We start from the raw sequence: 24781 nt of genomic DNA, 5'->3' as shown, positions 1-24781 counted from the left end.
CCCTTCAGGACTGCCTCCCAAGGGACTTTCTCAACCAGTGTCCTAAATATGCCAAAATCTGCCCTCCAGAACTCCAAGATGGCAGTTCTGCTGGCCCACTCCTTACTTCTTCAAGAAACAAACACTCCGCAATTTCATGATCGCTGCACCCAAGATGACTTCTGTGTTGGATTGACTTTGGCTGGATACCAGGTGGTCACCACACTACTCTATCACTCCCCTTCCCCGCTGGACAGGGAAGAGAAAATAAGACGGAAACCAACTTTTAGGTTCAGATAGGGCAGTTTACTGAAGCAAAAGGAAAAGTTTGCACACATGCACAAGTAAAAGAAAAAAAAGGCTTATTCTCTACTTCCCATGAGCAAGTGACATCTGGCCACTTCCCAGGACGCAGGGCTTCAGCACACGTGACAGTTGTTCTGGAAGACAAACATTGTAAATAACAAATGCCCCCCTTCCTCCTCTTTTCCTTAGCTCCTTTATCTGAGCTGACATCATATGGTGTGGAATATCCCTTCAGTTAGTTTGGGTCAGCCAACCTAGTTGTGTTCCCTCCCAGAATCTTGCCCTCCTTCAGCCCCTTGATGGGGCCGGGAGAAGGTTGAGAACCAGCACTGCTCAGCAGTAGCCAAAACAATGGTGTGTTACCAGTACCCTTCTATCTACCAATGCAAAGCACAGCACTGTGAAGGTTGATATGGGGAAATGAATTCCATCTCACCCAGAGACCCAATACAGCTTCCAACCATCATATCTCCCACCAGTCCTTCTCACAAACAACAGGAACAGTGAGACACCACCTCTAGTTGGCTTCTTCACCAGTCGTTTCAGGAAGTTTCCTCCACCCACTCCACAAATCTCTCAGATTGTTTCCTCAATGATGTATTTCCAGAAGATGTCTAGTAAGTTGAAGCCCCCAAAATGTAGAATATTTTATCTACCTCTTCATCCTCATTGGGCAGTCTATAACAGACCCTCACCAGGATATCTGCCTCGTTGGTGTTACCTCTGATTCCGACACATAAAACTCAACCCTATTATCAACACCACCATCAAACTCTAGACAGCCAAAACACTCACTAACATATAGGGCTTTCCCACTGACTCTCATTCCTTGCCTATCCCTTCTGAAGAATTTACAGCCATCTGTTGTAGCACTCCAATTGTGTGAATCATCGGGCTAGTTTTCTGTGATTGCAATTATATCATAGTTTTCCTGCTTCATAGTGGCTTCCCTTTTGTCCTGTTTGTTGCCCATGCTGTGTGCTTTGTTATAGCTGTGTGCTTTGTTATAGATGTATTTCAGTAGAGCTATTGATCCTGCCACAATTTTTGGGGGAGAAGCCTTAATTCCTATGTGACCATGGTTTCTAACACATCAATAACCTAAATGAAACAAAAAGTTGGATTCTAGGTAGTAAAACCAGTTCTTTCCTAGGAAATAGTAACACTGACACTCCAGAAGAACAGACACAATAGTTTTATTTTTTAACCAGGCAGCTGCAGCTGAAAGGAAAGGAGAAAATAAAAGCAAAATTCAGAAGGAGCACACTAAATGTACAATTTCATCATCTAAACGGGGCTTTTTTGTGCTGCTTTACGTTCCAGAAAGTATCCTTTCTGCCCTTTAGCTTCCATCAGAAAGATATGGATCTGCCATCTGTGACAAATTTACAGCCTATGTGGAAATTCTGGATAATAAAACCTGTCAGTGGTACTAAGAGGCTACATTTGAGCATTCTGTATGTCTACATCTCAGCTTGTCGTCCTGTGTTTCCTTTACAGATAGGAGACACTCATAGAGGATAATTCATTTGAGCAGTTTCAGGTGTCTAGTGTGGACTGAGTTGCTTCATACAGTAAGCAACAAGGAATTACTAGTTTTCTTCCCTGACTATAAAAGAAGTTCAGTATTTCTCTTTTAAGTATCTTCACTGTAGATACAGTCATTTAGTCAGACAACTCTAATCCTCAGTATAACATATCAAGTTCTTCTGACTTTTCAGAAAGTAGAAACACAGGATGGCAAACATCACAGCTCCAATCTGTTTTCATAACATAATCCACTGAACATCCAAACCACTACAGCTAAGGACTTTGAGTACAAGGGATCAAAGGCTTTGAATCTAGTGAATGCTATAGGGAGAAAGAATGAACACTATATGTGCCACTAATGTTATAGACCCTTCCTGTAATAGAGAATGTGATAGATGATAATATCCAGATGATGAATGAAGACCACAGTCCACCCTACAAAAGAGAGTAAAAATGTCCCAAGCTCTACCCGGAACTAGGATAAATTTTCTTCCTAACTAGAAATTTGACAAAATATTTGATGTGAAGCTGGTAATCAAACTTTTAAACTGAAAGATGTCTCCTGCTTTCTTGTAGTAGAGATGATCACTGTCTCTCTATAGAAATGTCCAGATTCTGGTCTTCCTGAGAGAAAGAGTGAGAGAAGAGCTATTCATCACAAGACAATAATAAAATCTTCCCAACAATTGCAGACAGACAGCTGAAGCCCTGATGTATTTGCATTATTCCATACTATACAAATCAGTTACAACACATTTCTGGTACTGAAACTAATTTTTCCTCTACACGGGCTGTCTTTATTTTCAGTCTGTCCCTTGTCTCCCTGACAGAGTTGGATAACTGTACATGTTGTGGATACTTCTCTGAATTGAAAGACACGTTCATTGTAGTAGTAAAAACCAACCACCCAAAAGAAACAAACAAAGAAAACCTCCACCTTTAATTAAATATATAAAAAGGAATTAAAATAGAAATTGTTTTTTTATAGGTCCAGGACAGTGTGGACTGGTATCACAACTAGGGTAAAGCAAAAAAACTTAAAAAAATATGGAGACCTGCAATTAGCTCATCAAGTACAGCCCACATGCCATGACCAATGCCTAGAAAGCTGGGAAACAGTCAGGTTGTTGCATATGACAAGTACATAGAGTCACAACTTACTTTGACACATCTACCAGTGTGTAGAGGTATTCTAAATGAGAAGTTTTATATGTGCCGTTTTTACAACTTTCTATAATGTTTACAGGTGAAGAAATCCCTTTCTAAGTAATACAGAGGTAGGTGGATTCAAGTTAATGTAAATCAATGCCAGTGGAGCCAGGATGCCAATGGACTGTGACAGTATGAGCAATCTGATAGTTCTCTTCTTCAACAACAAAAAAGGTAATCTCAGAAAAGTTTGGAATTTTTTGATTTGTTGTTTTGGTGTTTGTTTGTTTGTTTGTTTTCATTCAGGTAACAACTCACAAACTTTTGTGATGTAGCTTTATGTAAATGATCTTTGAACCAACTAATTGTGATCCCAAATCAGGCTTTTAAATTTATACATGCAGTTGCAAGTTAAATAGAAATGCTATTGCAGAAACAATCGAGTAGCAGATGGCAGGACTTGAAAACTTAGACACTATGTTTCTTGAAGAAAACTTACTGTTTTAAATTAAGTAGATTCTCTGGTGATCACCAATTAGTAATCCACCCTACAGGTCTGGGTAGGATTGCCACACTTCTGAACCCACACCTGGGTCTGAGCAGCAAGACTGGACAAAATATTTTTCTGAAATTTGTTAGCTATAAACCCCTATTGGATCAAATGCATTTTATGACATATAAAATGTCATAAAATTCTTTGTCCATTCCAGTTTCACACAGGCACACATTTTCATATTCTTTCCCATATGCTAGGGGTTAACACTGCTAAAGATTACAGAGCTAAATATGAATTGATTTTTCTTTCATGTTTATTTTGGATTAATAGGCAATACAATTTCTGTGTTACGTTCCCTCTCCTAGTAGCTCGAAATTTTTCACAATGCCACCTGTTAAGTTGCCTGGTTACATTTTGTTCTTGTTGTACTTTTTTCCAAGTATTAGCTGAGCAATTAATGAACAAATCAAATAAACTGGAGCTGCTGTATTTTCCTCTGGATGCAAATGTGAAGGATAATTTTTAAAGCACTTTTATATATCTCCCACATCCTCTGGGGAGGAAGTAAAGGCTTCAAGTTCCAAATTAGTCATTCCTGCTGGCATCAGATGTATGCCCCAAGGAGTTCATTTTCATCTCAACAGACAAGGATTTAACTACGTAAATTCATTTCTAAATAGAAAATAATATAACACTTTTCAGACAATATCTCACAGGTGCTTTAGCATCTATAAGGGAAAGAACTAGGCTCTAAGAATTGATATGTTCTTTTCCATGCAGATAATCTGTGGGGCTGAAATTTCCCCCTGGCTTAAGAATTCTACTAGTGAAGGATGCTTAATGCTAAATTAGATCAAACAGGTTTTGGTATGAATCAAGAAATTCATATGAAGTTTTCCTCCAACTTACTTCAAGTATTTCTAATCTCCATGTTGTAGTATTGCTTCAAATTCTAATTATTCTCGTAATAGTAGATTTCGTTATAAGGTAGAGGAGAGCTAGTTTTGGAATTGATTAGGAAAACTTCAGAATTTTAAAACATATTGCTACCAATATTTGTAGAGAACAATTTAGAAATATAACCCAACTATGATACAAAAATCAAGTCATTAAAAATAACTCAGATGTGTTTTTATAAACACTCTCCACCTCCATACTCCCCAAGTCATGCTCTTAAAACCACATTTAGTTTTCTTCCAGAAAATGAGCTGATCCAGGTTGTTTCTGGATTACTGCTTACCTCAACTGCTGTAATTACCAAATTAGGTGACTATATCTTGAGACAAAAAAAAAAAAACAAACACACCAAAAAAAAAAAAAAAAAAAAAAAAAAAAAAAAAAAAAAAAAAAAAAAAAAAAAAAAAAAAAAAAAAAAAAAAAAAAAAAAAAAAAAAAAAAAAAAAAAAAAAAAAAAAAAAAAAAAAAAAAAAAAAAAAAAAAAAAAAAAGACAGAAGGGAAGAGAAAAGGAAAAAGAGAAGAAAAGGTTGGATCCATACTGCATTCCCATGCTCCTGGGACTTCTGCTGAAGAAATTAATAAATGCAGCGGATGAGATGAACCCTGTTGCTTTATATAAAGCAGATGTTTAAGTATTTTCTTGGTGTTACAACATGTGCACCCATCTGACTGCAATGATGATTAAATTCATCCTGAGTTATTCTGTCACAGGAGGACAATTGCATCTTGTGATCAGTGGCTAGCTCCATTTAGTGCAGTGAGAAGCTTGTAAACTAACATGATGCACCCCAGCGTTGTAACAACTCAACCGTGAGGATAACTGGCTGCAGGTAACCAAGAGTGTCAGCTTAAGTGTGAATCTACACCACGTCTATATGACTTCCCTCAGCATGGTCCCCCACAAGCAGGGAAATGTTGACATTTGGTTAGCATTATGCAAAAAATATTGTGTCCTTTGGTTTTGCTACAGGAACAATCAATTTTGCAAATGTCATCATAATTTTTAATTATTTTCAAAAACTATTTCATTCTTCATGTCATGTCATTTCTTCCATAGAGAGCTAAATAAAGACTTCCTGAACTGGGCTAACTGAGAAAAAAAAATGCATCTTGATTGCAATAATCTTGCACTTGCACTTTGCCAGAGCTAAACAGAATCCAACATTTCAAAAATTTGGTATGCTCTGGATTTAGCACCAACAATCTATATTTCCTAGGGAGGAATCTATAATTCCTAGGGAGGAAAAGAAGGATCAGGATTAGACCTAAGCATGAGAGAGGAGATTTTTGGGCTTGGGATAAGCCCAAAAATGAAGTTTTGTTAGTGGTATATGTCCAATGCTGACTGCAGTGGGACTTTAAACATCTGACTGATATACAGATATAAAATGGGCAACTGAGTCCAGGTGACCAGCTCTGGAGTGAATCACATCCTGAAAGCTAGATAAGATGATTCACACTTCAAATATTAAATTTAACTACAATTTATTTTCTCCTTTTCTTCTTTCAAGTCAAGCTAGCTAATACTAGATTAGTTTATATAAAGAACTACTGGGACAATCGGGTCAGAAACTTTCCAGAATTTAAGACTTTTTACAGCATCTTATTCAAATTATAGTCTAGTCCATCTCTTTTAGTCTAACTTTCTCAGAATCGTGCACTTCCAGCACTCCCTCAGATTCTCCTACTGACAGTATTTTCAGTCATTCTGCCTTACTGCAGTATTAGTTTGAAGACAGGTTCACACAGAGCAAGAATTCAACAAATACCATCTCTACTAATTTCATACAGTCCATTGAGTGGCTGTGTGAAACCAACAAATTTCATCATTAATATTACCATTATAGTAGGATCAGACTCAAAGGGCTAGTAAGGGGTTCTCTATTTATCATATGAACCTTTTCCCAAAGACTGGTCTACTATCTGGAGTACTTTTATGACCACTGCCACACACCATTTAAATCCACTCTCAGATCCTCAGCAGAAATCTTGTTGCCGGCATTGCTTTTCTGCATGTGAGGCATTGTTACCATAACACTATTTCAAATCACTGGAATAAATAAGTGACCAGAATGACCAGTTTTTGGGTCATATCCCACAGCCACCTGATTACACAGCAAAATATATTCAAAATAAAAGGAAACTATTGAATGGGCTACATATTCTAGCAGAAAGGCAGGAGAAAAACTAAAAGTTGCGGTCAAACCTGCCATTACTGAAAAATTTATTTTCTTATTCACAAATAAGACATGCAGGCTGGTTTGGTTGCAGCTAACTTTTATCAAAAACTTTGCCTCATGGCTCTTTATATGGATTCACACACTGTTAAATGGTTCTGCAAAGCAAATGGAAAGATTAATTTTGTGATGTGACACCAAAGGAAACAATTTAGAGCAGGGATTAGGGATTGGACCACCACTGCAAGGCTTCTGGAATAAGTCCATTATAACTACAAAACACTTCACAATAACTGTATCAGTGATTGCAGAAAAGACAGAGTTTTTTAGCAAAATTGAGAAAATTCATACAGAGTTTCTCCCCCTTATTTTTCCAAAAGAAATAAGAAGGAGAAAGGTTTTATGGAACTGAAAAAAATATTGTTGAAAATAGAATAACTGGAAATTCGTAGTCACATACTGTTAGTGAGAAATCAGACAGGTAGATTGGTATTTATACATAAGATAGAGAGCACAGCTAACAACTCAGTGGTCATACTATAGCAGACAGGGCAGGATATTTTGGCAGTATGTGTGTCATTTTATGTACCTCTAAATCTGGTTTATTTTCTTCATTCCTAAAAATCATTCTATCAGTAAGAAAGGGTATTGTTATTCAAGCAGAACAAAGCTAAAAAAAAACAGGTGAAAACAGTAAGGATGATTTCTAGCTGAATTCTTTCTCTCTCATATACAAATTCACAGAGGGACTTAAGTAATGGTTATTTTTGTCCTGTGTCCTCCCATACAAGCAGCTGTTAAAAAAAAAGAAAAACTACATTTTGTCAGTTACAGAGCTCCATTGCAGCCTTTTTTCCTCCCTTCTGTCATTTATGGACTTCCTTTCTGCCTTCCCATACTGATCAGCTAAGATTTGCTCATTCAGATTCAGTGGTGTGGTGTGAGACAAGAAATTCTGCACAACCAACCGTGGTGCAACCAGTATAGGTCATAGAGATAAAGGTAACCTTCAAATTCTTTAAGAGAATATCTGAAAGCCCCCCAGATAATAGGCTATATTAACAATTGCAGTAGGGAAATGCCTGAGAGCAATTATTTCATATTCAAGTTTACTCTATTACTGAGATAAAACAAAAGGATAATAATTAAAAACAACAACAAAAACAAGAAAAAAAAAAAAACAAACAACACCCACCCCCACCAAGAAAAAAAAAGCAAACACCAAATCTTTATAAATTAATGCTATGAATTAAAAGTCCCCCTGGTTTTTCACAGCATGCCTTCATATTTTTTGATGACTAAATTTCCATGCTTTCATGCTGATTGCTCCTAAAATACCTGGTAAACAGGATGTAGCATATTCTATTCTTTTTTATAAAGACTAAAATCTGAGTAATTTGATCTCAGAGCAGAAGAATCACCTCAGTACTTCTCTTTGCTGTTGAAGATTAATTTTTACTAGCCACTTAGAGGGCTAAAGAGTGCATTACAATGAACACTATTATTCAAATTCAGGAGAATGAAAGCCAGCATTTCTGAACAGGGGGGAAATGATTTTTATTAGAGCCATTCACACAGCTCTATAATTCAGATTAATGTAAATAACTGTATGTATGTGGAAAATACAGAAGTAAACAAAAAGGACTATGAAGAATCATTTTCTGGCTCACTGATTCTAGATCAACACTAGTGATTAACAGGCAGTTTTCAAAGTTTCAGTCTAATACTCTCTGCATTCCTATCTCTATCTCGTGAACAAATCAGCTCTGTTAAGTTTTGCATGTTTGTTCTAGAAATGTTGTGAAGACCTGACTCCATTTAGATTAGAATTAGTTTCAGTAGGTCAAATTCTGATAATTTTGCTCACTATGAGAAATGCTCAGCAATAAATCTTGCCAAAACTTGCATTCAGATACAAGAAAAATAAAGGCAGAAAAATGCAGCCTTTGTTCTTACAGTCAGCGTTAGAAATATGAAAATGCAGGTATTTAAGTTTTATCCCAAACTGAATGGTTTTAATCTGACAGTTGTTTTTTTGTTGTTTGGGTTTTGTTTTGGTTTTGTTTTGAGGGGTTTTTTTAGAGCAGAGTTTCGAGTTTGGGCATGTGTTCATTACTCTCTAAGCATAGGGGAAATATATTCCAAAATATTTTTTATTCCCTCCTGCACTTTACCACATCACACTTTCTATATTTAGAGTGATTAGATTTATTTACTTTGCATAGCAACTCAACTAAAATGAGTAAAGAGCTGAACCCATTCTTGCAAATATCTGTTTACATACCCTGATTTCTGTGTAAGTAGTGGCCAATTAAAACTTTGTAAGTAGAAGGAAGCACCCTTAGCCTTTGAAATTTGAAGGTAAATATGCAACATATATGAGAATTTCAGGTTATTGCTTTCCAATTAGAAACCAGAGCACAACTCCATTGTCCTTTTGACAATGAAACCTGCCTGTCATATTTGCAAGCATACATGAATTAAACATATCACCTAAGCATAATGTTCTTGCATCTTAGAACTGGGTCCTAGAGCTTCTCAATCTAATGCATTATAAACATGAAAAGGGCAGCAAACACTGCTTCAGAGCCTGCCAGTACTGCAGCCACACACAGAAGAATCACCCAAGCTGATGGAGCTCCTCCAGTGGCATACATCTGGGAGGTAAAGTTCTTGTTGAGTGGCATCCAAGGTCTCATCATGCACTGGAAATGTCCAGCTGCCCCCGCTGCTGTTGGCATCTGCTGCAAGTTAGTTAAGGCTGTTTGCCTGTAGACCACTTTCATATACCCAAGGGTACCAGCTAGGCACTAAACCAACCATAGATCAAGGGAGAGACTAGCTTGATTCCTCCTTTTCAGTCCAAATCCTCAGATGTACTTTGTGCTTTTCAATGATGGCAGAAGCTCTGAGCCATAAGCTGAAACTCCAGGGCAGTGGAAGCGCTGTTGTAAGCCTGTGCGTGGGTGTAGGCGACTGTGGGTCAGTGGAAAACAAAGGCAGGAGATGAGAAAAGGAAAAGGGAACATAAAAAGTACTGAAAGGACTGTGCATAGGGCAATGTTTTGGAGACAAACACATGCTGCTCCCTCTCCAAAGCTGCAGTGTTGTTGCTGAGGGAGGGACTCATACTGTCCTTAGAGCCCCATGGTCAGGCTGCTCACCAGAGTTCAAGAGCATTAGTGCTGGTTTGAATGACAGCACATTGCCTCCAGGAGCTCCTGCTGGGCTGCACACCTCAGCGCTACTTCTGAGCCAAAACAGCGACGCTATGCACTATCTAGCCCAGAGATGTTTTTAATTTTGTTTGATTTCTCTCAGAGACAGGATTAGAAATCTGGAGCTCAAGGCCCCCTGCCTCATGCCGACACTGATGCACGTCACCTCCCTCTTACCAGTGTGTCACAGAGGTTGAAGATCTCTTCAGCAGTTGGACAAAGGGATATCAAAACAGAAAGCCCATATACTTTTCTTTCAAAGCTATTACTTGCAGAAAAATATGTTTCAGACTTTGCCTGCCACGTTCCAAATACAGGAAACCTCGTTCATGTTTGCAAGTAGTTCAGCATGGCTTTATAAAATCTTCCCCAGCAGAATGAACACACTTAAAATCAACTCCTCTTTTGAAAATCTAATGCTTTGCATCTAGGATGAAACAGGCATAGACTATTTACAGTCAAAAACCTGATATAATGCAACACATGGAGTGTGTACTGATGTACTCTGTAAAATATTATTTCTGAACAACTACAAATGATATATGTAAAATTAAATGTGGAAACCTGTTCAACTGCTGTATGGATTGAATTTTTCCCTTTCCTTTTGGCTGAATCTCTTGCTGCTATTATTAGGATGCCCACTGGGTGCAGGGTACCTTCATGGAAAATGGTATCTGTTGGAATTAATCAGCAGTGCTTTAGGTGCACTTTGCTTCCTCCTCAAAAAAGCCGAGGAATAAACATTACTGCCTATTTCCAAATGTCTCCCATGGCCTTATTAAATGTGGCTGTGGCAGCAGAAAGAATGTATCTCTTTAACAGCATATTGCAGCATTTAAAAGAGCACAGATGTGCTGAGATTGTCCATCATGCAATTCATTTTGAACAAAGCAAGTCTTTAGAAGAAAAAGCAAGGGCTTGATCTGGCAGATTCTCTGGCAGCTTTGTTATGGCAGGGAAAGAAGATCTCTAGTAGCAGCATCTGAACAAGAGGAAATTAATGTTTTCAAACAGTTTTGTAAAACTCATTAGAAAAACAGTCCCGATGAATAGGATAAATAAAATCCTGAAGGAGGTATCCTTTAGCAGTACTAGGGCAAGCAAGGATCTTAATCTTGCATTTAGGCAAGAAGACTACAAAGCATTTTTCACTACCTGAGATTCTTAATCATTTTGATTAAACTTTTGCCCCACAAAACAGGCAGGATGCTGTTTTCTCAGGTTCAAAGGCTATTTTTTACATATTTATAGACTCTCAAAACCAGAAGCTGTGTGTAGACTGATGACTGGAGGACAGGCTGCTATAATGTCCTATTTTAGTAGTTTTCCCCTCTACAGTAGAGTTTCTCCTCTTTCCTGGGACAGAAGGAACATTTTTGCAACAAGATGTAAGCCACTCTGAACACTGGTACCACTAACAGTGCTGCCAGGTTCTTTCCTTCCATGGTTCAGCTGAGCCCCAGAAAGCCTGCCACCTGGTTTGGTAACTCGCTGTCCTCTCCTTGAACCCCAGAACTAGTCCTGGCTTGATATGTGTGTGTAAGACTCACCCCAGAAGACCCTAGTATGGTGTTGCCCCAGTAGGGTTGTGCATGCTTAATGACACCTGTGAGGGTAACCATCCTGTAGCAGCACACAGACAATACTGCAAAGCTCAGTCTTCTCCAGAGTTGTCACAGCTTCTGAGATTCTCAGTTAAGTCCCTTTCTGCTCAGCTGAAATCTTCCATCTGTCTGCTGCTGCTCTCCTCTTGTCGGCTGTGTCCATACTGTCTGAGCACAACTGAGCAGCCAGGACTGGGCAGCAGCTGAGCCCAGACTGCAGGTGAAGAGTCCCATGAGAATCACAGCAATCTTACTATGTCCATCCTTCTTCTCAACACCCAGAGGAAATCCTGGATAGGGATGCTCATGCTCCTCAAAGGCTTTCTAGATGACCAGGAGACCAAGACCTTAGTGCTAACAAAATACACTGAGAGAGGAAGGATGAGTTGAAATCGCTATGAATGTAAGCCAAATCCAAAGTAATATATAACCACAAGGTACAAACCTGATGCAGCCACCGTCTTCAGCATCTTCAGTTCTTCAGCATCTGAGGAAAACCCTTAGGGACACATCTACCTAACAGGGGAGAAATTTTGAGGGGTTGGGTATAAAGGAATCTAAACTACTTTACCTAATATGTTTATTTTAGCCCTCAGTTGGTTTTTTTTATAACTTTCAGTTTTTCACAGCCTTGTTCCCTCCAAGGCTTTCATACAGCCCTTCCTCCTTTTCTTTGTTGAAGGCATGTCTCCAAGGAGTTTCAAAACATAGCCTGAATCTATCTTTAATTTATAGTGTTGAACCTTATTTCCCCAAAGGTACTAGTTCAAACATACTGTCAACCTCATCTTTACATTTCACCTCTTATGCCATGCATTCCATCTTTAACACAGCTCTGATAGCTCTGTATTTGGGATATGGAAATATCTCAGAGGAAACCAAATGTTTACAGAAGTTCACTTTGCTACTGCATAAAATCACTCTCATTTCTCTCTGCCAAACAATATGTGAGGTGAGAACCAGATTGTTTATTGTACAAATGCAAAACCAAGGCATATAAGAGCAAACAACAGTGGAAGAAAATTCAGACCCAAGAACTGCTTGAAGTCACACAGTGGTATGTGAGCAAGTTAATAAAATTTGTGGTCTAAAGGAAAGAAAACTCTTTTTAGTGACTTGTAAATGTAGAAAATAAAACAGCCTATGCTTATTCCAGAGCAGTTTTTCTCTATGTATCTGTGCGCTGTGCAACAGCTCTGCCAAAGCTTTGAGACACTGGCAGATTAGTAAAACTGTAGTGTATGTTAGCACTGCAGATCCCTGGCACCATCTGAGATTATTTCCAGTTCACATGCACAATATGTCATGCTGTGATGCATGCACATGGAGAGTTTTGGGCATATTTTGGGGTCTTCACTTCCTGAAATCTTCACTTTTGAGCACATGCAGATAAGTTGTTCTGTTATGAAAATATTACATACTTAATTACCTTTTTGAATTCTACTAAGGTGCCTTGGGGATTTGTAATTAATTCTAATTCAAATAATTCTAATTCCAAAGCAATTCTAAGCAATATTTCAGTCATTCTCTACAGATAGATTTTGTATGGATGGCAGATGTGCAATCATTCATGTGCTCAAGTCCAGATCTCAGCAGGTAAAAAGTGGAGGGAAATGAAAAAATGTCCCATTAGATATTATGCTCAGTATAGTTTTATCCTGTTTTTGAATGTGAAAATCATTTACACACATAGGAGGAGCGTAAACTGTTAAGGACCTGCAAAGGGCTGTTAGTCTAATGATGTTCCAAATTTCTTCTTTTATTACCTCTGTAGGGTTCATGTTCTTCACTGATCCCTTACCTATCAATAAATTTCCTATTTAAGAAGTGTCCCTTGGAGGGTACCAGATGATGATGGTATTGAGTGGAACAGAACAGCTAATATTGTATCATGGTTGATGAGAATCCAGTAAAAGCATTGACATGACACTGTTGAACTGTCAAAGAAAAAACTATCTGAAGGCTTGAAACTGTGGTAAACTCTGCATCTCAAAAAGAAGCTGCTTGTTTTCCTTCCTACTTGTAAGTTAAAACAAGGAACTGGTTTAATTGCATCATCTTTACAAATATTTAAGTAAAAATTTTTGAATTATAGTAGAAAAAATCCCAGGTGACTGTTTTCAGGTAGGTAAGCCTTTGATTAAAAAATTGAATGGAATTTCTGTATCAGATTTAAAATGGAAGTCACATTTCAGTTTTGACTATGGAATGGTTACGGTTCTCCATGTTTTATATTCCCTGCCAATTCATAAAATATGTCAATGATCTGCTCATAAGGTGATGCCAATTATATAAATATATCACAGAGTATGTAAGGGAAAATTTCATTGGATCACTTTGTTAAATCCATGAAGGATATGTGTATGCTGATAATAGTGCTTGGTTTCTGTTAGAGTACATAGTGAACTTCACTTCAAACTGCAAAATGAATTTGCAGAAGATAAATTGTGTAACAAGATTTTTGCATGCACATGAACCAGTAAACAGTCTATTCATACTAGGGCTCATCACTTTTGTAATCCATCCTGTAGGGGGTCAGTGCTAAAATTAAATTATACCTGCCTACCATTCTCAATCTAATCAGGCTGTGAACTGAAAAATAAAACAATTAAAATTAGAGACAGGACAGCCTCCCACTGTTTATGATCTCATTCTATTTGTGAAGAGTAGGTGGAAATTCACCCATGGTGAGCATTTGCTTTATGTCAGTTTTTTCTTGTTATTACAGCTGGGGCTTATTTTGTGAACTGTTTGCAGCTATTTCTGCTAAAAATAGGTGGATACCAATTTAAACTTCCTGGCGATATTTCAAGCCAAAGTATCATTAGTAGATAGTTATTATGCTGCATTTTATTGTAAGAGATCCTGCCATGAAGCCAATCTATACAAATATAAATAAAGACAGTTAGAATTACCTTCCAAACTACTCAATTGGAGGTTATTCATGTTTGGTTTAGCAAAACAAGCTAAGCTATTTTCAAGAAAATTTATTAGATGCAGGAACACTGAGTTAATGAGACTTCTTAAAACTCCTTAGCAGGTTAGACTGTGACACTTGGAGAGAGATTGGGGATCAGTTTTGCCTTTTTGCCTCAGTCCTAAGCAAGAGAAACCTGTAGTTCTCCCCTGGTTTCCTAGGAATATAATTTCTTTTTATCACTACTTCCTTCTCTGCTGTGCAGTCTCATAACAAAATCATCTTCCTGAAACATATTCCCTCACAAATAAACAAAGTGATAATTAGATACAGAATTCCTTATCTTCTAATGACAGCAAGGGCCGAAATGTGAGATCACATAATGATGATTTGATCAAACTTCTGCCTGTACTTTCCTAGTGAGCCATGACAGGATTTATACCTTGGCCTGTGAAAATTTTCAGATCCAATTTCCATTAAAGTTTTCATTAGGAACCTCAGGGTCTCAGGGAAACTGCTTATACCATTTCCAGAATCTCCATCCTAAACCTATGAGCTGATAGTGTGGCTGCAGCCATCAAAGAGTTGATATTTCATTTCCATATTAGGAAACATTTCAACACTGAAAGGGTTGTCAAGCTCTGGAATATAATGCCCAGGAAAGTGATTGAGTCACCAATCCTGGAGGTATTTAAAAGATGTTTTAATGTGGCACTTAGGGACATGGTTTTGCAGTAGATTTGGCAGTTTGCTGGATTGGACTGAATGATCTTAGAATCTTTTGCAACCTAAACAATTCTGTGAATCTATGATTCTATCTGCTGTTATAGTACATGACTTTTGAGACCGGTGCAGGAATACCGTAATCTGGTTTTGGCTGTGAATCTCAGTGGTAAAGGGATCAATCTATTGTCAAAGTCAGTAACGTGTTCAGGAGTGTCCAGCAGTAAAATTTTACCAGGTTACTAAGTGTGTGACTACTGAGTGTTGTGTTGTGAAGAGCTAGCTAGGCTAGTTGCAGAGTTAAAGGTACATCATTAAAGAAATGACATCCAGCCATGTTCTCTGTTCCTGAAGACAAGATACAGCAGTGCCTGAAAGGAACAAACCCTCTTCAGGTGTTGTCTAGAAAATGCTGACTGCCCCAAGCTAAAATGCTACCTGTTAAACAGCACAGAGAATCATCTACTATTACTTGTGCCATGTGTACTGGTCCAGTCTAGTCTGCTGTCAGAGTCAGAAAGTTATTGTGTGTATGGCACAAGGCATAGCAGCACTACCCCTAAGCTCATTAGCCCCATGGAGAAACAAAGAATATGAGCAGAGTTGGTACCATTACGATAGTACCATTACCATAATAATGAAATTGCATTTCTTCTTGGTTATTTTTTTTTTAGGTAATATCCTGTTGAAATAATTGTAATGCTTTGGAGTGATGTTCATCTAATTCACCTAACTAGACAGCTAATTGTCCAGAAGACAGGGGTCTAGCCTATACTAATTGTTGAGTTTACTTTGCCTCTCAGTCAAATCTTTCTTCCTAACTTAACTACCCCTTTTTAGTCTGGAAAGGATCTCTGAATGTCTGTGTCCCTCTGTGGTCAGTATCTAGGCATCTATTTTCAAACAATTTAAAGTAGCTGAAATGGGAAGAAACATGGGGAAAGAAATAGTTCTGAGAAGAAGAAAGGGGGAAAATGGAATCAATCTGGTTGCACAACTCCAAAAGCTGAGCTGTTAGGCTGGTTTCCAAGAAAGGCCTTTAAGTGTGCAAGTGTTTCTTTATGTTTCTTTCTAAAGATGTTAAGAATGCACATCTCAAACATTCAAGCAGAATGGTTTAGACATCTTGTTCTGGCAGTGTAACACATAATGCCAAATCAGATGCCTAGGGATCAAATATATAAAATTGAGGAAATTTCCTTATCCAGTTGAGAATTACAACAGTGAGAAAACTGATGTTTACAGTATATTTGCTCCCTTAGTTAACTATCCGATTTTAAAAATAACACCTCTGTAAAACTGATATTCAAAATGTATTTTATTCTGCCAGTGTTTGCTTTCTTTTGTCAGATGTTTGCACCATCCACCCTTAAACTGCAAGACCTTGGTGCTAGGATCTCAGCTACTTGGGCAAACCTAATACACTCCTGTGGACAAACAGCGACTTTACTCATCCTTCACCATTCACCTAAAATTTGGGATGAGATAACATTCAGGAAGGATTAGGAGAACAAACGTCCGAAGCAGACAGAGGAGCGGAGAACCAATGATGAGAGTCAACAGCACCCAAAAAAGAAAAATTGTTGGGGAAAATGTTGAGATCGCCTGTTTTACAGAAAAAAAAATTATATGCTTCCTAAGCATATATGACAAGGAAGATTTAACTAGAACTCAAACTGTTTAAATTGTGTGAATATAGGAGGGTTTTCAATGTCTGTTTGGAAAGAGAGAGTTCTTAGACATTTTGCAAAAGCAATAAAATAGTGGTATTGATACACAGAGAGAGATGTTTTCTCATTTGCAAAGCAGGAGAGAAGGAGGGTCTAAAATGATCTCCACAGTTACAGAATCTGTCAATGAGTTTTTTTAACAACACCAGCAGGGAATTAGCAGCTGACAGGGTTTCAGAAAAAGGGTGAGGAATTTGCTTTTATATCTACTATACTTCAGGGGAGGTGGAATATACAGAATATCTTAAGAGAGACAATAAAGGCAAATTTGGTGAAGGGAGAGATGACAATGAAGATGTTGATATGAGAATGACTGATATAAAAATAATAAATGAAATTTTGTCTTCAGTTAGTCTCTTAAAGAGATATTAATCCCTAACAAAATCCTGCATCTAACAAAGAAAAAAAGGGTGGGAGGATTTCACTAAGGTAGTGGAAGAGCAGCAAGAGAAAGCAAGTGGGAAACCAACAGTGAATATCAAAATACCCAACTAAAGGATAGAATAGCACAAAGGAGAATGTGATCTGAAATGTAAAGAAGCTTTAGAGAGTTTGAGGAATAGGGAGAAAAAAGGGAGGTCAAGACTGTCATACCTAATCTTCTTTTTTGAAAGAGTAATTAAGAGATTGCAAAGGAAAGGTGAAAGGCTAGAAAACAGGAGTGTTTTAAGAAGGTGTCAGAGGCTGTAATTAAGCTAAGGACAAAGGCAGGCAAATAACTTGATTTCATGATATTGTGGGTACAGGGGAGAGGCAAGGCAATTAATTTTTTTTTATTATTATACTACAGAAACAAATTTACTTTATAAATTTAAGAAGTAGTAGAAGCTCCAATAAATTTATTCAGCTCTTTCCAGTGCAGAGCACATCATATTTACATAAATATATTCAGATGATTTAGCCAAATCTGTCATGCAGATGATATGCTAAAACTTCAGTCTTTTAAAACTTTGTATCATTATGATGCTGTAGCTTACATGCCTACAGTTGATTAATCATTTAATAATGATAAAATGGAGTATAAGAACTATCAAACTGGAATTTTTACTCTTTTTACTTCACTAAGTGACCATGTACAATTGCAAGTTACCGTACTGTGTGAAAGACGGAAGGGACTCATGCCGCTTGTACCAAAAGGAGATTTCAAAAGACAGATGAGCTATGTTTCTTAAGAGGATGAAAAAGGCCTGAAGAATACTGAAAATGTATTTTCATTTTGCAGATAACTGACGTAAGCCAAAAAATTGTGTCCCATAAGTTAAGAATGCCCCTGGATGTGCTATTACGAGCAAATCACACTCATGCAAGGGGTTGCCAGAGGAACTCGGTTGTTCAGCTCCATCCTGATTCTTCCAGACTTCAGTCATTGGAAACAGATTCCAACTGACAGGCATCGAGATGTGACAGTTTTGCCTGGAATATTCACACATTACCTGCTGGAACTCTTGGAAATCTAGTACAGAGGGGCCAAATTCTGCAAGGCACTAAAGCAAAACAAAACCACCCCACTCTCCAACTTAAAAAAAAATCCTCTCTAATTTCAGACTGATGTTACACCTTAACAGCTTCCACATACTTCTTCTCTTAGACTTTCAATAGCTGGAGGATTGTCCCTTCAGAAATATTGCTTCCTGTCACTGAGTTTTATCAAAATGGAGTCTCACAGGTTAATGCCTTTTTGTCCTTTTCCCTTTTCTTTCTGCAAGCGCCTATCATTAATGACTTTTTTACTCTTGAGAAAGCTAATAACTTACTATTAAGGAATTGCAAATCTGCATGTAGTTATTTGGCAACAGTAAGCTGTGTTTATTTGTTAGAGACTAAAATAACGGGCAATGAATTCCAGTGCCGCCAGCAGTCAAAACTTCTCTAATACACCTCTATTTCTGCATTAGTTTAGGGTGAAACACGACCAAATCTCTTCCAAACAAAAGGCACTTCTGTCAGTGGACTGTTTCACTGAGATAAGAATAAAGGAAAAATAAGTCTTTATGCTTTTAGCACAGATTGTTTACCTTGTGATAGATGTAGGTAAGTCTATCATTGGGGAAAGTTGCATTTCAGTTGACATGATTGAAAAGTATATTAAACCTCTCCTTTTTTTTTTTTTTTTTTTTTTTTTAAGCAAAGTATGACCGGAATTAACTCTTTCTGTTAAGTCCTGTTTTAATGCATCAGCCTGCCTTTTTCTGTTCTTGGGTTGGGTTTTTAAAAATTAAAAACCCCAAACACATCTGTACCCATGAAATGTGGCCTCTTTGCTACCAGCTTAGTATCAGATTTTAGCAATTACACGGTCATTTCTCTTCACTGACAGTTAAAGTCACAAGGCATAGCTGCCATTTACTTTACTGAGACCAGGATTTGAACTACTTTGTCTGGACTGATCCAGTCTGGAGACCTCTGTGTTGTCTCTGTTATTCACCCTTCACAACCAGCGTAATACCACAATTCTACCCAAAGGAGGCCAGCACACTCCTAGAGAGTTTCTGTTATTCCTAAGTACAAGCAGTATGTTTAGCACCACTTCTGTAGAAAATAAGGATAATCCATGCTTGAAAGGTCATAAAGCTCTTAGACTTCCAAACTGAGAGATCTCAGAAGTAAAGTTAAATGCTAAATCCTGCAAACATACTTCAAATTTTACATATATCAGTTCTGTTGGCTTCAGTGGTTTTACTGTTCTTAAGTTAAGCATATGAATATGGCTCTGAGAAATCAGGGTTTAGAGAAATGAAGCGAAATTTTAAAAATTGGGAAGATGAAAGGAAGCATAGATTCTGAGTAAAATGTGTATCCATTTAGATGCTTTTTTGAGTGAGTATGCACAAGTGTGCAAGTGCTGACTGAAATATGTCACTACATTATCCAGCCTCAATAGCCATCCAGATTCTTCTCACTGCTAGGAAGAGCAGTTTCAGGAAAAATCTAGTTCATCCTCTGTATATCTTGATCAATAATGCTCACAAAGTATGGACACTTCAGAGGATGTAGCTTTCAAACTCTACCAAGTCTCTCTTGAGTTTTCTAAGGGATGTAGAACTAAGCAGATGACATGTTCCCAACATCCAGGCTAATCCCACTGCTTAATTTCAAATATTTGTTCAAATATAGCACTAAAATTCCCCTGATAAAGTCTAGGAGAATCTAAAAATAATAGGACAACATATTTTCCTAGGCCTTTGCAGAAATTTTACTATTGCTGCTGATGATTTCTTTAAAACCAGCAGTCTGACATATACAATAATAATCGAAATATTGCGGTCAAGCAGTAAGAGTTTGATGAAGTTGCAAGAAAAAAATAACTTAGTGTTTTAAAAAGTATAGGCCATACACCCTCCATATAAAAAAATCTTTGATTTCTCTTTGGTTTCATAGAAGAATCAAATATCAGACTGGAACAGCTTTAAGGAAATTCCTGTCTTTTATAGGACATTTGCTAAAACTGGGATTAACAGAGCTAGGAGCCCATCCAGTGATTTACAACTACAGCTAAAACACAGATAAACAGAAGAAAGACAAAAGGTTTACATCAAAACCTTTGTTATCCAACTGAAAGCATAACTGGAACTTTTAGTAATACAAGGATTTTTCTCTCTCCCTGTAGGCAAATTCACTATTATGATTTGGAGAGCACTTGGCAAAGTCAACACACAAAGTCAATTCAGTTTTCTATGCCCAAGTATGTATTCAATAAGACAAAACTTCTACTGATTTTTGAGACAGTTTTTCTTGACTAAGGCACTAGAAATTGTGCTATGCTAATTACTCGAAGCCTAAATTATCTTACCACTAAGCACTAGGCTGAGCTACTGTGTTGCTGTAGTACATTCTAATTCATTTTCATATGGCTTTGATATTGTGCAGTATTTAATACAATTTAGTGCATTGTAGTTCACTTAAAGTATGTTAACCACCATTCAAAATGAAAGGGGGGGGCATTTTGTCATACAGGTTTCTCATATACCTGCGGCTTGCCAGAACACTTCTTCCAATATCTTGCAGTTGCCCATATTGTGGTGTGCATGTTGTACAGGACATATATTTCTTCAGTAGAACATGGACCAGAGAAAATCCTATCTCTAATAAAATATCTGGTCCCTATGCAAAATGTTTCCTAATGATGAAAGAGTAAGCTTCTGTGTATAGAGAAAATATTGGCTTCCCAATCAACCATCTGGTGTATAGTGGGAATGGTCTGAGTATCTTTCTCAGTTGGAACATTTGGAAAATGAATATACTGTTGCTACAGCTCAGACTGTTGGCCATGATGTTTGTGATAATGCTGTTGATTTACCAGATGTCCTGCAAATTCCTGGTGTGGTAGTGTTTCCTGCTCCTACTGAAGTCTTCATTATGTGATGGGTTTATGATTGCAGTCATTTCTCACAGGGTAGGAGGGAGCTGAGAACTGTGTCCAAGCACAGCATGGAATCCATCATCTACTCACCATTCAGTTTGCAAATCAAAATCTATACCAACATGTTGCTTCTAGATCTCTAAAAATTACATGGGAGTACATGTAAAGATTTGACTAATATCACTGGCATATTTTCTCATTTTTCTAAATCACTCAATGCCCAATACAGATGCTTACACATCTGTTTTCACGTAAGCATGCCCATTACTTTTCCCTACTTTCCGAGTAGCATATAGGAATACAAAGGGGAGTACTAAATTCTGTGTTTACTCATTATGCTCAAAAGTGTATCTGAGTTTTGAATGCTTCACCACTCTGCCCCTGTTCTGTAACAATAGATTAATGAAGATAATACATGATGTACAGCTGAGCACCTAGGCTCTGACTTAAGAAATTAACTCATCTCTTTTACTTTCAAAATGAATTAGCGCATGTGCTGCTTTCTCTTTTTGTTTCATGTTGTCAGTTCAGAGATGAGATATCTATTGGGGTTATCTATCTATTGATGGGGCTCTGAGTAACCTGGTCTAGTGGAACGTGGTGGAAGTAGATGATCTCTGTTTTAAGGTCCCTTCCAAGCCAAACCATTCTTTGATTCCATATCGGTACCTGTAGAGGAATCACAGAATCACAGAATAACAGAATATTCTGAGTTGAAAAGGATCCCCAAGGATCATCAAATCTAACTCTTTAAGTGAATGGCCCATACAGTGACTGAGCCCTCAACCTTAGCATTAGAAGTATAATGGAGGCCAAGGCACACAGAGACAGAAAAAAAGTGTATTACAAAAGACTAGTAAATAAATGAGTCTATTTTCATCTCAATACTAACATGCTCACCATTCTTGTTTTCATAATGTGAACACTGCTTAGTGAGCACACTTTGGCCATAATGGTACCTTTTAGGTCTGAAGTAAAAATGGTTATCACTGGTCAAGAAGAAGTCAGAAAATGCACAAGGACTTATAAATGCCAGGTTGGCAAACAAATATGAAAAAATATAAACATTATATTCAAGTTTAACAGATAGACAATAACTTTCTTCATCCTTCACTTTATTTTGCATGAATGTTTACGAGTTAAATTACTCATTTCGATTCAAGGAATTCATATTACATAAGTACTGAGATCCTGAACTACCTAACAGATATTTAAAAGATGAACTTACCTTTCTCACAGGCATTTCAACATGTACAACACTCAGCTTGACTGAGTATCACAATAAGCAGTAACTTCTGGTAGCAGTATATAAGGAGCCAGGGATCTGCCTTCGTGAAATGCCATTCAGGCAGCATAGTCTTCTGCACACCACAGAATTGTGTTCCATCACAAGTGCAGGCAAGTCTAGTTTTAGTGGATATTCATGTAAAATAATAGAGAAAATACCAACACATCTGTGATTAGGTGTCTACAATGTCCACAAAATCTGATACTGGAGTCTTGGTATTCCAGAGTTCCTATGGCACAGCATTAATAACAAATTTGCTTCACAGCTCTTTTTTTTTTTTTTTTTTTTGCTAGACAAGGGAATTCTTTGCCATGGGGGGAAAAAAAATCTCAGTAAGAAGCAAGATTTTTCATCCTTCATGGTTCATGCAAGAGAGCATCATTTTCTGTGTGCAAAAATAGATCCTAGACTACATGTTGACTATGGGCTATTAATCTCAACCCAGAAAATGGCATAGTATATATTACTTGTGTCATTTCCACAATCAGAAGCAGGCAGTCTTTCTGAGATATATACAAATTTCCTATAAAGGAGCATAGGTTTTCTCATGAAAGTTTCACCAGTGCTTTATTCAGATAGATTGGAATACCTCCTTTCTCTCATATAATGCTTGTCTCGAGGCTATCCAGATCCAGCTACAGTGAGAAACTATAAACCAAGTTCTGTCAGTGAGAGCAAATTTTACAAAGCCTCTCTTGTAAAGGAAATGAAGACAGAAAATATTCAATTTGTACTGAAAAGAAGGTGATTCCACATGGCTGATTCCACTGACTTTGCCCAGTGTGAGATCTCTCATTCCTCATCTCATTACCAAAAGCTGTCTTTTAGCACACTTAATTTCCCCCAATATTCTGGATTCTTCCCAGGTGAGCTTCACACAAAAAATGTGAGAGGCATGGTGCAGCTGGTACTGCTCAGAGTCACTGATTAGGTAACTAGGATCATCCAGGTAGGAAACCTGAAAACAATTATGTGTTTTGTTAGGGCTCATTGTATGAATCACTCTTGAAAGGTGGTGTGTCATCTCAGAGAGTGAGGGACAGCACAAGGAATTGGTCACTTGAAGACCCGTCCCAGGTGATTTGGACAGGCAACTCACAGTAGCACAGATCTCTCAGAAGTACTGTTTACAAGACTGTTATGATCAGCAATTTCCAAGCTGCTTCAAGTTGTGACTACATTTCCAGTTGAGATACATTTGCAGAAACCATTTAATTTCTTTCAGATGAATGCTCCTTCTCACAACTATTATCTATGGAATTGCTGCCTCTGCTGCATCCCACTCCATAATATTGTCAGTAGGCAAGACTAAGGCAAAAACAAAAACAAACAAAAAAAGAACTCAGGGGTTTTATGTGTTATCTCTTATAAGTCTGGCTGTGTTTAAAATGTTGGCTCAAATAACTCCAACACCTACCTCTCTGCTGGCAGATATCACCTCAGTTATAAAGCCTGCAGAAAAAAATAAGGCACAGCTTGAGTATCTTAGCCTGACTGGTTTTAGATCTCTTTGCTGATGAAGGTGGATTTAACCAACATGCCAGAATGTAAAACAGAATGGGTAGAGTGCAGGCAATTCCTTTATACCAGCTTCCATGAGAGTACTGGTATCTTCTGGCAAGAGGTAGGACAGACAACTGAGGACTGTAACATCTTAAGTTATCCCAGTAAGACTTGCCAGAGTTCTTATGTCACAGTTCACACACTACAGCAGTTTCCGTTTAACAACAATGCCATTTAAAAGTTAAATATTCCAGTTCTCAGGGGTGAATCTGTTAAACTTTAACCTGTCTCTAAAGTGAAAAAAAAAAAAAAGGATGAAGAAGTGAAAATTTCAGTAGACACTGAAATTGGATTTGATCCAGTTTTATGAACCCAGGTTGTTCCCTTAATCAATACTTTTTGGAGAAAATTTATGTCTCACCTTATCTCATCCCTAGTTTTGGGTCAGGTCATTTTCTTTCCGAATTAGCTTTCTCATTTCCAATGCCTCCTTCAAAAGTAATAAATTTCATGCTTGTTTCCAAAAGGGATTTCTTTTTCCCCAGAAGCTGTGGATACAGCAAATTGACCATAATACATTTACAATTCTGTCCTTAGTAGATCTCGAGTTAGTAAAGCATTTAAAAACATTAAGACTAATAATTCTGGGTAATTGTAGGTTGTACATTGCCTGTTGGGACTCTGGACTTTCAGATATACCATAAATCTTTCTCTGGATATTGCAGTTGGTTGATTTTTTCTCTTCATCATTAAGTGCTGGGGCTGATAGAGATCAGCTGCTTCACTTTGTAAGTTAGCATTCTCTCACCTGCTCTGCATGACTACTGAACTGAGGTATGTTGT

The 24781-nt window shown here is 37.6% G+C and overlaps 1 long non-coding RNA gene across 1 annotated transcript; it reads left to right on the top strand.

The window, feature by feature from the left end:
* Positions 1-2448: 2448 nt before the first annotated feature.
* On the top strand, positions 2449-17230 carry LOC114059573. Its single transcript, XR_003571699.1, has 3 exons — positions 2449-2528; positions 12807-12813; positions 17221-17230. It is a non-coding gene; the product is annotated as an uncharacterized LOC114059573 (long non-coding RNA).
* The last annotated feature ends 7551 nt before the right edge of the window (positions 17231-24781 follow it).

The sequence above is a fragment of the Empidonax traillii genome, unplaced genomic scaffold (genome assembly GCF_003031625.1).
Source record: "Empidonax traillii isolate 1590-97213 ecotype Southwest subspecies unplaced genomic scaffold, ASM303162v1 scaffold233:size726426, whole genome shotgun sequence".
Lineage (NCBI taxonomy): Eukaryota > Metazoa > Chordata > Aves > Passeriformes > Tyrannidae > Empidonax > Empidonax traillii.
The sequence above is the reverse complement of the archived record's forward strand: the minus strand, read 5'-3'. Positions and strand labels throughout refer to the sequence as shown.